Source organism: Mus caroli, chromosome X (genome assembly GCF_900094665.2).
Source record: "Mus caroli chromosome X, CAROLI_EIJ_v1.1, whole genome shotgun sequence".
NCBI classification, from domain to species: domain Eukaryota; kingdom Metazoa; phylum Chordata; class Mammalia; order Rodentia; family Muridae; genus Mus; species Mus caroli.
The window spans coordinates 87,805,014-87,819,634 of record NC_034589.1 but is presented as its reverse complement, the minus strand read 5'-3'; the positions used below and the strand labels follow the sequence as shown (position 1 = coordinate 87,819,634).

At 40.4% G+C, this 14,621-nt stretch overlaps 1 non-coding gene across 1 annotated transcript; it reads right to left on the bottom strand.

Moving 5' to 3' along the window:
- Positions 1-5,176: 5,176 nt before the first annotated feature.
- Positions 5,177-5,309, bottom strand: LOC115030156. The gene has a single exon (XR_003835779.1). It is a non-coding gene; the product is annotated as a small nucleolar RNA SNORA16B/SNORA16A family (small nucleolar RNA).
- Positions 5,310-14,621: the final 9,312 nt, after the last annotated feature.

Below are 14,621 nucleotides of genomic sequence, written 5' to 3'. Positions count from 1 at the left end.
TTGACAAAGAGATCTTTATTTCTCTTCCACAATGAGCAGAGAAAAGGGAGAAAGAGAATTGGGAGTGTGAATTTGTTTCTTTGGGAGTGTGCACTATCAGTTTGAGCAAAGGAAATGCTAATGGAACTTATGTTCCTGCCTGGAGACTACATTTCCTGACTGTTGTATTATGTTTTGTGCTGGGTCCAAAAGCCCAGCCTCCCACTCAGTGGGCCTGGATGGAAAAGCGAAAAGAACAGCTGCTTGGGAGAGAGGAATCCATCTTCACTCCAGCTCTCCCCCTGGCTAAAAGGAATATTGTTCCTAGCTGGGTAGGGTCAGAGTGTTCCTGTTTTGAAATTTTACTTATATAGACAGTTGATGCTGAAATAAAATGATCAGTATGCCAAACTTTGGAGTTTGCTGAAAGTAGGTTGCTGTCTGAAAATTGCCTTTGGATAAATCACATTAGGGTAGCATTTAGTTATTTTCTGGACCCAAATCCTGTGTCCTGTTTATAGGTGATCCTGCTGAAGTCACCTCTGTGTCTTGGATACATTCCAATGTGGACTCTGGGCTGGTAACTATCACTGTTTTATGCTGGCTTGATAATTGAACAGTCAAAACACTGAATTCTTGCTGCACTGGGAATGTTTTTGTTTTATTTTTATGTTTATTTTTATTTTATGTTGTTTTTATTTTATTTTTAAAAGACAGGGTCTCATTATGCTACCCAGATTGATTGCTCCAAACTCCTGGGCTCAAGGGATCCTCTTTTCTCAGCTTCCAGAGTGTTAGAATTGAAGCTAGGACTATACTATGAGAGTAGTGTTAGAATTATGCTACAATGCCTATCTTGTAGTATTTTGAAGTTTATTACTTATAGCTTCAACATTAGTGCTCTGGTATTTTATGGATCCTGTGTAGTGATTCTTATGCTGTGTATTAGAGGCCTATTTACTACTACTTGTCTGACCAGTTTGAAATAATTTTTAAATAAGCACATAAAGTTATGACAGCCCCCCTCCCAACAAACACGTTGAATGGGGTCTTGTGGTACTCAGGATAGTTTTCAACTCCTAGGCTCAAATGATCCTCCTGTCTTAGTCTCTGAAGTGCTGTCGCTTCTGGTGTGCACCACTGAACTAGGTAAACAGGACTTTCCATTAGCCTTCCATTCTTTAAAAAAATGTGTTGCATGTGTGTACTTGATGTGCATATGGGAGTCCATACGCCATGGCATGCATGTATACATCAGAGGGGTACTTTGTGAAGTTGGTTCTCTCCACCCACCTTTATGTGGTTTCTGGGAACCTAACAGGTTGTCAGGCTTGTGTGTCAGGTGCTGAACTGGCCCTATAGCCTTCTGTTCTTAATGATGATTGAATAATGGGTGGATGATTCTAGAACTGAGAGTACTTGATTCAGACAAATTGAGAAACTTACAGAGGAGGGAAGCCACATGTCAGAATGACCATCTCTGATCTAGTACGTCTTGTCCAAGTATTTAACAAGTGGACATCGAGTGCATTATTTGAGTCATGTATTTTCTAGGCTTTGGAAATGTCATGAGAATTTCAGAGCATTCTGTTCCATATGGAACTCTGAACAGGGGATAACAGCTTATGAGGAACAAGGGAATGTTTAAAGCCGTTTGTCCTTCAGTAATTCTCCCTTGCCATCCCCCCTCTCGTGTGTGTGTGTGTGTGTGTGTGTGTGTGTGCCTTTCACATGTGAAAGTTAAAGGGAAACTGTACACTGGGTTCTGTCCTTCCACCATGCTTTCTGGGGATCAAACTGAGGTTGTGAAGCCCACAGCAAGCACTTTGCAGCTAAGCTGCCTTCCCTTGCCAGCCCTCTCTTTTACTTAACACAATGCTAGTAACACTACTCTCACTGGATATTCAGGCAGGCAAATTCCTAGCAGATGTTTCTTATCTTTGACATTATGTGTGAGGGGTCAGAGTGAAACACTGTGGAGTTTAGTTCAATTCCTGGGGCTTCCATTTTCCTCTGCCTTCTTTGGAAATCATTTCCTGGTGTTCTAATTCTGTATCTTGCCAAGTAGCAAAAACACTAGGAAAACCCCCGGAAGTAGCTTGTGGTTAAGTTTCAAGTTTTTTGGCTCTTATCCAAACACTCTTGAGCTTCATTTGTGTTCACATATAAGAAAAGCCAACCCAGATCTCCTAATAATGCTTTATTTAGTGCTTAAACTTTAATTGCAGGGTATAAATGATACCATTAGGAACCGATATCAATACTAATGCCACCTATATTATTATTTACTCGGCTGAAAACTAAGCTTGTTGAAATATATTTATTAACGCTGCACCCTAGAACTACACATTTAAAGCTTAATTCTGTGGCTGTTCATGAATTCTCAGCATACTGTGGTGTCGAGGAGGCTTCTTAGCTTGAGATAAGTTCATTATTAAATTCGAGTGATGTGTTAGGGCATTTATTTTTCAGGTCACAAAATCGAGCTGTTTTATTCAAATGATGAGACACTCCTTGTGAAATTCTTTTAACCAGCAAATAGTTAAATTTGGCATCTATGATGTATAAACTTTGCTCCTTAGCCGTAAAATGTACTTTATTCATTCTGTCGATTTCTCTTTCTGCCATGGCTATTGTTTGTCACTAACAGCTAGCTTTTGTGAAGTTAATAAATGTGCATAATAAGGACATAAAGGTATGGAGAAGTAATACTGTAATCCTTTTGTTTGGATAATCAGTCTAATGTATGCAAATTAAACCTTATTAGTACTAGGGTTTTGTGTCTGCTTATCAAAATGTGCCATTTTCATGAAAATTGGAAGTCCATTATATAAAGTTATTATTAACAATCATTTAGGAATTATATACGGTATGCAAATTAAAGTTGATTACAACTAATTAAGGGCTTTCTTTGTTATTTGACCTTGTCTGCTTTTTATGTAAATATGTTTCTTTTGGTCTGGCATATTTTTAGACTCAGAAAAGTATATTAAGACAAGTTACATTATGTATTTTTTAATATATCTTTGTGTTGCCATTGTCTGTGTCCCTCACTTCACAGAGGCACATATGATATGTGAGAGCCATGCAGCTTACTGTTTGGAGATAGCTCTCTAGGTGAGGAGAATCTCAGCAATAGAAAACAATCACATCTCCCAAGTCTCTTCAGTAAGATTCATGGACAATGAGCACAAACCCAGTACCACATCTAAACAGTCTTCATGCCACAATACTCCTTTCTTTCCACCATTTATTGACTTCGGTCAGTCTTGAGTTATAGAGTTCTAAACAGGGCTCAGTGATCATTACTCACTTCCAAGATATCTTGCAAACACAATTGTTTGTTATCTACAAAGGCATTCAACTAAAGATTAGTGACTTCTTCACAGAAAGCGTAACATGTCAGTAGTCATGGCTTTCAAAAGACATACATGTTCCCTATAAAATGAAAGGGTTCTCAGCAGCTGGAGAGGAAATATTGAGTGAGGGTAAAAAGTTTTTTTTCCTTCACATTCTCTCTCTCTCTCTCTCTCTCTCTCTCTCTCTCTCTCTCTCTCTTTCTTTCTCCCCCCCCCCCATGGCTTGCATGTAGAGACTGGAGGACAACTTGTGGCAGTCCTCTTCTCCCATGTAGCTTTCAGAGACTGAAATGAAGCCACCACACTTGTTTATTGCCATTACCTGCTGAGCCATCTTGCTGGCTCACGATTGTGACTTAATTTTTTCTTTTTTAGATTTATTTTATGTATATGAATGTTTGCCTCTTGGAATGTATGTGCATCATGTGTGCCTGGTGTGAGTGGCAGTTAGAAGAGGGCGTCAAACCCCCTGGAACTGGAGTTAACAGATGGTTGTGAGCTGCCATGTGGGTGCTGGGAATTGAACCCCAGTCCTCCGGTCTTAACACCCAAACATCTCTCCGGCCTCTGGAGTGAGACTTTTAAATAGTGCAATTTTATAGCTGTTTTTGGTCAACAATGTGGCTCAATACTGTGGTTTAAGAAAAGAACCCTGGGGTACTTGTTTTAACCCTGGAATAGAAAAGACCTGCTAACCTATAGTTTTCAAGTACCTTAACGTGTATGGGTAAGAAAAAGAATGGGAGAGTAAAGGGCCTGAGAAAAGATGTCAAATGGGCTAGGAATGTTGCTCAGTGGTAGAGTGCTTGCCTAGCAATGCATGAAGTTCTGGGTTGGATCCCGAGCACTATAGAAATTGGGCATGGTGGCATGAGGCATTATTGAGTAGGCAAAGGCAGAAGAATCAGAACTTCAAGGTTATCATTGACTATACAGTGAGTTTGAGGTAAACTGTGGCTACCTGAGATTCTGTCTCAAAATAAAATAAAATAGAATAAAATAAAATACAGAATAAAATGTCAGCATTTTTCAAATGGATCAGGGCAGTGGTGGCACACACCTTTGATCCCAGCACTTGGGAGGCAGAGGCAGGCAGATGTGGGAGTTGAAGACTAGTCTGGTCTGTAGAGTGAGTTCCAGGACAGCCAGGGCTACCCTGTCCAAAAACCAACCAACCAACCAACCAACCCACCAACTAAACAAACAAACAAAAAGCAAAAATGGTTCAGCAGCTAAGGGTGTTGTCATCAAAGCTGACAAACACATTCCATTTCTGTAACCTCTATGGAGGAAGGAGAGCGCCAGATTTTGCAAGTTGTCTTCTGATTTCCATTTGTTCTCCTTGGAGCATGTATGTGTGGCCCACATGCACATATGCACGTAAGATAAATAAAAAGCTTAAAAAAAAGGCAAATGAGAAACTAAGAACTGTACTACCACTCAGTTTATCTAAATTCTAAACATTTTTTTTTATTTTTCTAATTTGAAAAATAATAGTTTAAATTTTAAAAATACCATTTGAATTTTCATTTCATTTTTTTATGCCAATGCAGTTATCTACAATGAGCTTAACAGTGTCTTGCACCAGGTCTTCAGAAGCATAATGGTCTGGTTAGCCTTATCTTACAGGACAGTGACCCAAAAAACATTGCTATGTGCTGCTAGAGGTTTCCAGGGTGAACATAGTTGCAACTGCCCCTTTATGCTGGCTCTTGGGTTCAGCAAATTGCTTCTGAAAGCCCTATTCTGCTAACTCACCCCATGCTTGAGACTCAACATTTGTAGAGAGTATCCAGTGTTAACAAGCATCTCTGGCCTTCTCAGAAATGTCAAGATGGACCTGTCTTTCCCTAGAATCTTAGATGTGTTACTGTAAATGGAACCATGGCAGTTAAGGAAAACTGTTACTTGAGGCTTGCTTTTGACCACATCAGCTATGTGGAAACAGCTGCAGCTTTGATAAGGGCTGCCACTTGAATTCTTTTGAAAGGAATTGGAAGCAACATTAAAAAAAAATCTTTTCTTTACCTCCTACCCCTGGATGTGTGCCATGGCCCATGTGTGGAGTTCAGAGGACAACTTTCAGGACTCAGTTCTGTCCTTCCTTAATCTAGGTCTCTAGCTTGGTGGCAAATGCTCTTACACACTTAACCATAACACCAGCCACCAAAGCAACCTTTAAAGTGTAATATACTTGGGGTTGGAGAGATTGCTCAGTGATTAAGAGCCCTTACTACTATTATACATGACCTGGGTTTAATTCCTAGCACCCACATGGCAGCTTACAACTCTCTGTAACTTCAGTTTCAGGGACTATGACATCTCATGTCACCTCTGAGGGTACCAGACATGCACATTATACACATACATACAAGTAGGCAAAACCTAGAGCATTAATACACATAAAATAAAAGAAATCTAAAAATTTAAAGTGTTTCATAAAGACATAAAGGTATGCATTATGTAAATGTATAGCTTATTAAATTTTTACAAGCCCGCTACTCTGATGTAACTAGGACTGAGATAAGATGTGATACAGTAAGTCCTTACTCTCAGCACTCAAGGTAGATGTAGGCAGATCTCTGTGAATTCAAGTCCAGCCAGGTATATACACTGAGTTCCAGGACAGCCATGACTATGTGGAGAGACCTTGTCAAAAAAAAAGGGGGGGGGGGAGAGAAGTGGTACATTATAATGCCACGGGAGTTCCTTTGCTTATTTATAAATTAGGTGACAGGAAGGTTATATACAGGTTTCTTTCTAATATCTCTTAGGGAAAAATTATTTGCACCACACTGAGAAGGCCAAAATCTCTATATAGTATCTCTCTCTCATTTTATTTTTGGTTTTTCAAGACTGGATTTGTGTAATCTTGGCTGTTCTGGAACTAGCTATGTAGACCAGGCTGGCCCTGAACTCACTTTTCCGGTAAGTGCAGGAAAATAAAGAAGAGGCTAAGTTCATACCTTTTTCTGAGGTCATAAAAATCCCTGTGTGGAATAGAAGTTCCAGACCACTATAACCTCTAGAAAGGATGCAGATATGCCCCTGAGTTTCGGAGGATGCTTAAAGCTTTCAAAAGGAGTCTCCTGGAGTTTAGCTATCTCACTATTTCATCGTCTTTCCTACTGCAGCTGTCTAGCCAGTCTCTTCCTCCCCGTACAGGAAAGCATTCGTCATTTTTTGCTTTTACTTTGGTTCCTTTGCTCAGTATAACAGAACACAGCACTTTTGCTAGACTCCTCTGTAGGTGGTGTTTTTAATGAAGTATTTTGTTGTTGTTCTGTTCCCCCCAAAAGCAAAACTTGTCCTTTTCCGGACCAAAATGTGTCCAGCCAAAGTCCACAAGCCATTATAGAGTTCTTACGTTTTCTCAAGAACAAGGTTTTCTGATAGTTCCAGACATTTCTTTGCCCTAAGCAATATGGGATTAGATTTTGGACTTTCAAGCTCCAAAGATATTTAAAAATTCCTATTTGTGCTGGGCGGTGGTGGCCAACACCTTTAATCCCAGCATTTGGGAGGCAGAGACAGGCAGATCTCTGTAAGTTCCAGGCCAGGTCTACAGAGCAAGTTTCAGAACAGTCAGGGCTGTTACACAGAGAAACTCTGTCTGGAAAAAGCCAAGGGAGGAAAAAAAAAATCCCCATTTGCACTATAGCTCAGTAGGTGCAAGTGGAAAATGATCTCATGATATTGGCCTCACAGATAATACCGGCTGTGTCTATATTGTACCACAATAAAGGGGCTGCCGTGGGTGAGGCTTTCCGCCTTCTAAGAAGATCCTTTGCTCTGTAGGAGTTACTGGGTGTGTCTGGAGAAGCTCCAAGAAGGTTAATAAGTGCCTGTGAAAGCAAGAGGGGGAAGATTGAAAGAGAACCCAGGAAATTCTCACAATGAGACATGGAAAAGGAGGCAAATGCCAAGTCCCTAGTCAGGTTTCAGAACACTAAAGAGAAACACAAACACATGAGGCAGGGCGGGCACCGCCCCTTCTGTCAGGTGACTGGATATGTAAGCAGCGGTTCCTTTCCCTGGCGCTGACTGCCTCCGAGGATGGGACTGGGAAACAGGGACACAAAATGCTGTCTCCTAATCCTCAGTAAAATACCCTGGGCTGACCACGGTTGATCTCTCCAAAACACCATATTGCTTTAGAAGGTTTATTGCTTTCTATTTGTCAAGATAACACAGTAGAATTATAGGCAACACAGAATTCAAGCTATGTGAGTCTTTTAATTCAGGCAGGATTGAATGTGTAATTAAGATTAATTATAGCATAATGGAATTGTAGAATACGATTATTGCATCATATTCCTTGCAGACATGCATCTTGCATTCATATCATTTGCTGTTTCAGATTAAGAAGTATGCTGGGAGACAGAGGCAATGGAGCTCAACTGCATTTTGTTACTAGGGTGTTAGGAAATTTTTGCCAGTGGCTGTCTCAGGGATGTTGAAATATGCCCAGATATGATGTGGTTTAGGATATCCTGCCTTTATTTTATTCCCTTTGAGAAAAAGTCAACCTTAAAATATCTCCATCAGATGATGAAAGCGTTTGTGTGTAGTGTTAACAAGTTTTGGAATCACATGACTGTCTAGAGTGTGTATTAAAGTAAAGGGAATTAATTTTTCATAAACTCAAAGTAGGAGTCGGAGCCTGGAGCTGTTTTAGAGTAGGTCTCTCCTGAATCGGAGAAGACAGGGCAGGCCTTCATAGTTTTGACTCTTTTATTAGAGAAAAATTAAGCCAAAGAAAAATTATATTGTAGATTATAGTATATTTTCCTTTTGAGATTTTATTTATTTTTATGTATATGACTGTTTGCCTTCACCTAAATGTGTATGTGAGCACCATATTTGTGCCTGATGCCTGCGGAGGAGGCCAGAAGAGAGCATTGGATCCCCTGGGGTTGGAGTTACAGACAGTTGTGAACTACCATGTGGTTGCTGGGAATTGAACAGGATCCTCTGGGAGAGCAGCCAGTGCCCTTAACTGCTGAGCCATCTCTCCAGCCCCTAGTATATTATTTAAATACTAAAACATATGGTGACAGTGTCACTATTTAAGCTTTGTCTATGTATGAAAGCTGAGGGAATTTTAAAATTATATTTTGACAAGTTCATAATATTTAAGATGTACTATGATCATATTCACCCGCCAGTATCCTTTTTCTTTTCACTCCTATTGGACATTCCTCTTCCAAACTTGTCCCCCTCCAACTTTTATTCCTTAATTTTTGTGACTTAGTTAAGCTTGCTTACAGGAGTATGATGAGGGGTTATTTATTTGAGCATGGGCCACTTACCATTGGCTATATCAGTGAAAACCCTCTCCTGACCATTAACTACCAATTGCTCTCCAGGAAGGACTTTAAGTTTATGAGCTCCCTCCCCAGCATGATGGAATGTTGAAGGGCCCACTCTTCTCCCAGGTCTTGTCCAGGCAGTTACTATGTGGTATCTATCTATCTATCTATCTATCTATCTATCTATCTATCTATCTATCTATCTATCTATCAGGGGCTCACTTTGTTGCTCTGCATGATCTGGAACTCAAAATCACTGAGATCCAGCTGCTGCCGCCTCTCAGTTGCTGGGATGAAAGGCTTTGCATGCTCTTTTGTTTGTTTTCCGAGACAGGGTTTCTTTGTGTAGCCCTGGCTGTCCTGGAACTCACCCAGTAGACCATGCTGGCCTCGAACTCAGAGATTGCCTTTACATTTCCAGTGCTGGTATTAAAGGTGTGTGTCACCACCTCCAGGTATGCTATACTTTGTTTTCTTGAGTCCTATTGCAACACTGAAGGGAATGCTCCTAAAAATTGAGTAAACTTTAAATTAATACATATTTTTATTATGAAGGCTTTTGAAATACACATTCAAATTCCTTTTTAAAAAGGTCCTTGAACTCTAGTATTGTCTTACATTTTTTTATATGTTCGTATAAGATCAGTTAAAACTCTGGCTTGTAGCCCTTAATCCACATTAAGGCCAAAATTAAAAATGGAAACATAGGTGTGTTAGTTAGGGTTTTTACTGCTGTGAACAGACACCATGACCAAAGCAAGTCTTGTAAAGGAAAACATATATTTGGGGCTGGCTTACAGGTTCAGAGATTCAGTCCATTATTATCGAGGTGGGAACATGGCAGGTATGGCACAGGTAGAGCTGAGAGTTCTACATTTTCATCTGAAGGCTGATAGTGGAAGACTGACTACCAGGAAGCTAGGATGAGGGTCTTAAAGCCCACAACCACGGTGACACACCTACTCCAAAAGGGTCACACCTTCTAATAGTGCCACTCCCTGGGCTGAGCATATACAAACCATCACTTTCCACTCCCTAGCCTCCATAGGCGTGTTCAAATACATGAGTCTATGGGGACATACCTAAACATGGTATAATAAAAAAAAGTATCTAGTCCAACTTCCAAAGCCCCTATATTCTATAGCAGTCTCAGCAATGTTACAAGTCCAAAGTTCAAGATTCATCTAATCACTTAACTGTTCTCTTCAAAGCAAGACAGGAAACCAGCTGGACAAACTCCAAACTCTGCATCTCCATATTTGATGTCAAAGTGGTCTTCAGATCTCCAACTCCTTTTTCATTTTTGTTGACTGCAACAAACTTCTTTCTCTTTGGCTGGTTCCAGTCCCTGTTAGCAGCTTTCCTCAGCAGATATCCCTCGGTTCTGTCATCTGGAACATTTGGGTGTCTCGAAGTCAACTTCAATGTTAAAACTTCTTGTTTCAATGTCTGAGATCCATACATGATCTTCTGGGATCCTCCAACGATCTTGTGTCACTTCTCCAGCTCTGCCCTCTGTAGCATTCTAAGCTCAGGTTGATCTACTACACTGCCTCTGTTGTTCTTGGTGACTATCCCATGGTACTGGCATCTTCAATACACTGAGGTCTTCCACTGCAACTAGGCTTTACCAGTACTCTCTCATAGACTCTCTTCATGGTGCCAAGCCTCAAATACTTTGCATGACCCTTTCAGTCCTGGGCCATCAACTACAACTGAGGCCGCACCTTCACCAATGGCCTTCCATGGATGGTCTCTCACAGTGCCAAACCTCAGCTGCTCTTCATGACCCCTTCATGACTTCAAAACCAGTACCACCTGGGTGACTCTTACACATTACCAAGCACAGCTGCAGCACAAGGTACAACCTTGGCTATCTCTGGAACACAGCTTTGTGCTCTCAGAAAGCACCTCCTAGAAGATTTCACCTCAGTGATGCTAGTCTCCATGCTCATCACTGTTAATTTCTTTTTTAAAATCTTTGTGAAATTGACTGTTATTTTTTCATTTTTCATGTTTTTATTAGATATTTTCCTTATATATATTTCAAATGTTATGCCCTTTCCTAGTTTCCCCTCCAGATATCCTCTATCCTCTTCCCCTTCCCCCTTCTTCCCAACCCACCCACTCCGACTTCCTGTTCCAGGCATCCCCCTATACTGGGGCATAGAACCTTCATAGGATCAAGGGTCTTTCCTCCTATTGATGACCAACTGGGCTTGCCTCTGTCTCCCGACTGCTGGGATTAAAGGCGTGGGCCACCACGCCCAGCTGAATTCATTGTTTTTTAATAGCTGAGTAGTATTCTATTGTGTAAATAATGTCATTTCTCTGTACATATGCAGCTAGAGCCATGAGTCCCTCTGTGTGTTTTCTTTGATTGGTGGTTTAGTCCCAGGGAGCTCTGGTTAGTTCATATTGTTGTTCCTCCTGGGGGGGGGGCTGAAAACCCCTTCAGCTCCTTGGGTCCTCTCTCTAGCTCCTTCACTGGGGACCCTGTGCTCTGTCTAAGGGATGACTGTGAGCATCCACTTCTGTATTTGTCAGGCACAGGGAGAGCCTCTCAGGAGACAGCTATATCAGGCTCCTGTCAGCAAGCACTTGGCATCCACAAAAGTGTCTGGGTTTGGTGATTGTATATGGGATGGATCCCCAGGTGGGGCAGTCTCTGGATGGTCATCCCTTCAGTCTCTGGTCAACACTTTGCCTCTATAACTCCTTCTATGGGTATTTTGTTCCCCCTTCTAAGAAGGATCAAAGTATCCACACTTTGGTCTTCCTTATTCTTGAGTTTCATGTGGTTTGTGAATTGTATCTTGGGTATTCTAAGCTTCTGGGCTAATATCCACTTATCAGTGAGTACATATCATGTGTGTTCTTTTGTGATTGGGTTACCTCACTTAGGACAATATCCTCCAGATTCATCCATTTATCTAAGATTTTCATGAATTCATTTTTTTTTGTTTTGTTTTTTCCAGATAGGGTTTTTCTGTATAGCCCTGGCTGTCTTGGAACTCACTTTGTAGACCAGGCTGGCCTTGAACTCAGAAATCCGCCTGCCTCTGCCTCCCGAGTGCTGGGATTAAAGGCATGGGCCACCACGCCCAGCTGAATTCATTGTTTTTAATAGCTGAGTAGTATCCTATTGTGTAAATGTACCACATTTCTCTGTATTCATTCCTCTGTTGAGGGACATCTGGGTTCTTTCCAGCTTCTGGCTATTATAAATAAGGCTGCTATGAACATAGTGGAGCATGTGTACTTATTACAAGTTGGAGCATCTTCTGGGTATATGCCCAAGAGGGGTATTGCTGGATCTTCCGGTAGAACTATGTACAATTTTTTGAGGAACCAACCAACTAATTTCCAGAGGGTTGTACCGGCTTGCAAAACCACCAGCAATGGAGGAGTGTTCGTCTTTCTCCACATCCTCGCTAGCACCTGCTGTCACCTGAATGTTTGATCTTAGCCATTCTAACTGGTGTGAGGTGGAATCTCAGGCCATTTTTACTCTATTAATCCTGCCAATCCATGAGCATGGGAGATCTTTCCATCTTCTGGGATCTTCTTCAATTTCTTTCTTCAGAGAAAGTTCTTATCATACAGATCTTTAACTTCCTTAGTTAGAGTCACACCAAGGTATTTTATATTATTTGTGACTATTGAGAAGGGTGTTGTTTCCCTAATTTCTTTCTCAGCCTGTTTATCCTTTGTGAAGAGAAAGGCCATTGATTTATTTGAGTTAATGTTATATCCAGCTACTGCACTGAAGCTGTTTATCAGGTTTAGGAGTTCTCTGGTGGAATTTTTGGGGTCACTTTTATATACTATCATATCATCTGCAAATAGTGATATTTCGACTTCTTCCTTTCAAATTTGTATCCTCTTGATGTTCTTTTGTTGTCGAATTTCTCTGGCTAGAACTTCAAGGACTATATTGAATAGGTAGGGAGAAAGTGGGCAGCCTTGTCTAGTCCCTGATTTTAGTGGGATTGCTTCTAGTTTCTCTCCATTTAGTTTGATGTTGGCTACTGATTTGCTGTAGATTGCATTTCTTATGTTTAGGTGTGGGCCTTGAATTCCTGATCTTTCCAAGACTTTTGTCATGAAGGGCTGTTGGATTTTGTCAAATGCTTTCCCTGCATCTAACGAGATGATCATGTGGTTTTTGTCTGTGAGTTTGTTTATATAGTGGATTTCGTTGATGGATTTCCATATTTTAAACCATCCCTGCATCCCTGGGATGAAGCCTACTAGGTCATGATGGATGATCGTTTTGACGTGTTTTTGAATTCTGTTTGCGAGGATTTTATTGAGTATTTTTGCATCGATATTCATAAGGAAAATTGGTCTCAAGTTCTCTTTCTTTGTTGGATCTTTGTGTGGTTTAGGTATCAGAGTAATTGTGGCTTCATAGAAATAATTAGGTGAGTACCTTCTGTTTCTATTTTGTGGAATAGTTTGTGCAGAACTGGAATTAGATCTTCTTTGAAGGTCTGATAGAACTCTGCATTAAAACCATCTGGTCCTGGGCGTCTTTGGTTGGGAGACTATTGATGACTGCTTCTATTTCTTTAGGGGAAATGGGACTGTTTAGATCATTAATCTGATCCTGATTTAACTTTGGTACCTGGTATCTGACTAGGAAGTTGCCCATTTCATCCAGTTTTTTTAGTTTTGTTGAGTATAGCCTTTTGTAGTAGGATCTGATGATGTTTTGGATTTCCTCAGGTTCTGTTGTTATGTCTCCTTNTTCATTTTTGATTTTGTTAATTAGGATACTGTCCCTGTGCCCTCTAGTTAGTCTATCTAAGGGTTTATGTATCTTGTTGATTTTCTCAAAGAACCAGCTCCTGGTTTGGTTGATTCTTTGAATAGTTCTTTTTGTTTCCACTTGGTTGATTTCAGCCCTGAGTTTGATTATTAACTGCCCTCTACTCCTGTTGGGTGAATTTGCTTCCTTTAGTTCTAGAGCTTCTAGGTATGCTGTCAGGCTGCTAGTGTATGCTCTCTCTAATATCTTTTTGGAGACACTCAGGGATATGAGTTTTGCTCTTATGACTGCCTTCATTGTGTCCCATAAGTTTGGGTATGTTGTGCCTTTATTTTCATTTAACTCTAAAAAGTCTTTAATTTCTTTCTTTATTTCTTCCTTGACCAAGGAATCATTGAGTAGATTGCTGTTCAGTTTCTACGTGAATGTTGGCTTTATATTATTCATGTTGTTATTGAAGAACAGTCTTAGTCTGTGGTGATCAGATAGGATGTATGGGATAATTTCAATATTTTTGTATCTGTTGAGGCCTGTTTTGTGACCAATTATATGGTCAATTTTGGAGGAGGTACCATGTGGCACTGAGAAGCAGGTATATCTTTTTGTTTTAGGATAAAATATTCTGTAGATATCTATTAAATCCATTTGTTTCATAACTCCGGTTAGTGTGCATGTGTCTCTGTTTAGTTTCTGTTTCCAGGATCTGTCCATTGGTGAGAGTGGGGTGTTGAAATCTCCCACTATTATTGTGTGAGGTGCAATGTGTGCTTTGAGCTTTACTAAAGTTTCTTTAATGAATGTGGCTGCCCCTGTATTAGGAGCATAGATATTCAGAGTTGAGAGTTCATCTTCGTAGATTTTACTTTTGATGAGTATGAAGTGCCCCTCCTTGTATTTTTTGATAACTTTGTGTTGGAAGTCAATTTTATTCGATATTAGAATGACTACTCCAGCTTGCTTCTTTGGACCATTTGCTTGGAAAATTGTTTTCCAGCCTTTCACTCTGAGGTAGTGTCTGTCCTTTTCCCTGAGGTTGGTTTCCTGTAAGCAACAATGTTGGGTCCTGTTTGTGTAGCCAGTCTTTTGGTCTATGTCTTTTTTATTGGGGTTTGAGTCCATTGATGTTAGGAGAAATTAAAGAAAAGTAATTGTTGCTTCCTGTTATTTTTGTTGTTAAAGTTGGGATTCTGTTCTTGT